Source organism: Lathamus discolor, chromosome 3 (genome assembly GCF_037157495.1).
Source record: "Lathamus discolor isolate bLatDis1 chromosome 3, bLatDis1.hap1, whole genome shotgun sequence".
Taxonomy (NCBI): domain Eukaryota; kingdom Metazoa; phylum Chordata; class Aves; order Psittaciformes; family Psittacidae; genus Lathamus; species Lathamus discolor.
This window is the reverse complement of record NC_088886.1, coordinates 19,040,625-19,044,019: the sequence shown is the minus strand read 5'-3', so window position 1 is coordinate 19,044,019 and position 3,395 is coordinate 19,040,625. Positions and strand designations below refer to the sequence as shown.

Genomic DNA, 3,395 nt, shown 5'->3' with positions numbered 1-3,395 from the left:
TAGAGCAGCTGATATGGCACAGGCAGAGTCAGGAGTATTGGAATCTACCACCCACTCCCAACAAAGGGCAGCCCTGACAGAATTAAATCTGGCCAAGGACATTAACGGCAGCAAGAATAGCTTCTGTAGGTTCATCACGTATAAAATGAAGACAAGGGAAAATGTGGGCACTCTCTGGAACGAAGCGGGATACCTGATTACATGGAACCTGGAAAAGACCGCTGTACTTAAAACTTTTTTTGCCTGAGTCTTCACTGGCAAGAGCTCCAGACACACTGCTCAGTCGCAGAAGGCAAAGGCAGGGATGGGAAGAATAAAGACCTGCCTGATGTAGGAGAAGATCAGGTTCAAGACCATCTGTGAAACCTGAAAGTGCACAAGCCCATGGGACCTGACAAGATGCAGCTGCAAGTCCTGAGGAAATTGGTGCATGAAGTTGCCAAGCCATTATTCCTCATATTTGATAAATCTTGGCAGTCTGGTGAAGTTCCTGCTCACTGGAAAAGGGGAAATATAACCCCCATTTTTAAAAAAGAAAAATGTCTTTAAACTGACACAGAGGAGATTTAACTAACATATGTGGAAAAAATTCTTCACTATGAGGGTGGTGAGAAACTGCCACAGGTTGCCCTGAGAAGCTGTGGCTGCCCCACTTTTGGAAGTATTCAAGACCATGTTGGACGATGCTTTGAGAGACCAGGAGAGCTTCCTCCGCGAGAGATTGCCTCCAACTGCGACCGGTCCCTCCCGGGGAAGCCAGCTCTTTCCAGCCTGCCCCACAGAACGCCGCCTTTCGTCCACGGGCGGCGGCCTGAAACCTACCCCCTGCCGGACTACAACTCCCGACATCCCCCGCTCGAGCCCGCCGCCGGGCCCGGTTTTCCCCCGCGGCAGCGCCCGCCGGGAGCTGTAGTTCCGCACCGTTGACCCACTGCTGAAGCTGCTAGAGGCCTCTTCCCGGCCGGCTGCGCCATGGACTCACCCGGCGGGGCAGAACTGGACATCTTCCAAGGCAGCGATGGCTTTTTCTCTATAATTTTAATATAGGGAGCACAGGGGCAAATGACATAGAAACGATACAATCAAAGTTTATGTCTGCATGGCACAACATGAAATACAGTTGGGTTTCGAAAACAAAAACTTCCAGTAGAAACATGCAGGTCTTTCTGCTGGGAAAATTTTACCACTTCAGAATTGTAAAAACCTTGCAAACTCTTTATGGATGACCTAATTTTGATAAAATTGCTACAGAGATTTCAGGAAATACTGATTTTTGTAAAGATTTTATTTCTAGAAGGTAGCTCACTTACAGAAAGGAGTTTCCTCAGATAGAGGGGCCTGCATTAACAACAGATTTTGGTTGGGGGTGCACAATGGCAACTGGCCAGGTGCTCCTGGCTCAAGGTCTTATGATTTTATTTTTTTGGTAGAGCCTAGGTCTGGCCAGATACGTTGACAATTCAGGTTCTGAATCATGGACAGCCCACACAGGAGAAAGCTGACAGCATCATCTTAAGAGCAGAAAGAGAATTCAAGATCCTGTGAAGTCATCATCAGGGAACATTAAAGAGAAACTGTGATTACAATATAATGAGAAATGTAGTTTACCATACAAAAATAATTTCTGGTTTGGTGACTCTCCACTGGCAGCTTTTGGGTTACATCAGCTAACAGAATATGGGAAGAAGTGTGATTAAATTGCTGGGAATTGGTACGGGCCTGCAGTTGTTGCACATAGAAAAGCTGTTGGAGGAGAGTCTCAGCTACAAGGGGTAACAATTTATGTTGCTCAGGATTGTACAGTCTACAGTTCAGATGTTATTGACAAGACAGTGTTCTTTAATGGATTCTGGAAAAGCAGACACAAAAGCTGTATTTATATTGGTTCCTGTGAGACTCGGTGGAGGCAGAACAAACATGGACTACTTAAAGTTTGTAAAGGGAATTTTAAGCCTTGAGTATTGTGTTAATATTATTGGTGGTAAACCCAAGCAGTCATATTACTTTGCTGGATTTCAAGATGACAGTTTGATTTACATGTATCTTCATTACTGCCAATCATTTGTAGATGTCAGCATTAAAGATTTCTCTCTTGAGTCATTCCACTGTCCTCCTCCCAGAAATATGTCATTCAAAAAAATGGATCCAAGCTGCACAATAGTTTTTTATTGTAGAACTGGCAGGACTTTGAGAAGGCTTCTGAAGAAGCAATGAGGATGCTGACATCTTCATCTAAAAAGAAGTATTCCTTTATTTACTTTTGTAAAGGGTCATTCTAGAGACTATGACTTTGCTTCCAGTCCAATCCATGAAGAAATCTACTGAGAGTACAGGAGAAAAATCATCAAGAACTGGGAAATGCCTAACCTACCACTCAGAGCATTCTCTCCTCCTAGAAGTTTTGCATTCCAGTGGAGAATTCATGAAGAATTCAAAATTTTTCTCTTATAAACTCTGTGATCAGAGATAACTTAAAAATTATTCTTTTAGCCTAAGATCAGCTTGCATTTTTAGATGAAAATATGCATCTACAGTTCATTGCACAAAGCATCCCATTTTAATAACTTAAGTCGTGAAGAAAAGTGTCCCCATAATTCAGACAATTAACCCTGATACCTTTACAACTCTGCGGTTCCCCCTCAGGAACACTGAATCTTTTTTTATAACTTTAACTGGGGAACTAGCTTCCTGGTAAAGGGTATGTGCGTTCCCATTAGAATGGCTATTTCTTACATTAAAAATATAGTAAGCCATTAAACCCTTAAAATGCAATCATTAACATTTAGCACAATGTGCCTGATGCATTAAAAACATTATTTGCAGCTGATTTCTCTGACTCACTTAGGGAAATATCAAATGGCTTCAATGTACCTTTACTTTGTTTTTTAATTTTAGGTGATACTGCTGTTTTCTTACTAGTTTTAGTGAGTTCTTCATTTCTACATGTTTATAATTTCAAAATTGTAAAATAAAATCATATGTAGTCTTTTAGAGAGTTAAATCTGCCTAATTTCCCATCCTGACTTTCAAGAAATTCAAGTGTCAGTTTGTGAAGTAAATTCACTATCATAGAATCATAGAATCATAGAATCATAGAATGGTTAGGGTTGGAAGGGGCCTCAAGATCATCTAGTTCCAACCCCCCTGCCATGGACAGGGACACCTCACACTAAACCATCCAACACAAGGCTTCGTCCAGCCTGGCCTTGAACACTGCCATGGATGGAGCACTCACAACCTCCCTGGGCAACCGATTCCAGTGTCTCACCACCCTAACAGGAAAGAATTTCCTCCTTATATCCAATCTAAACTTCCCCTGTTTAAGCTTTAACCCATTACCCCTTGTCCTGTCACTACAGTCCCTGAAAAAGAGTCCCTCCCCAGCATCCCTATAG

The 3,395-nt window shown here is 42.4% G+C and overlaps 1 pseudogene; it reads left to right on the top strand.

The window, feature by feature from the left end:
• The first annotated feature begins 673 nt into the window (after positions 1-673).
• LOC136011349 (cysteine protease ATG4C-like) lies at positions 674-2,325 on the top strand (annotated as a pseudogene).
• The last annotated feature ends 1,070 nt before the right edge of the window (positions 2,326-3,395 follow it).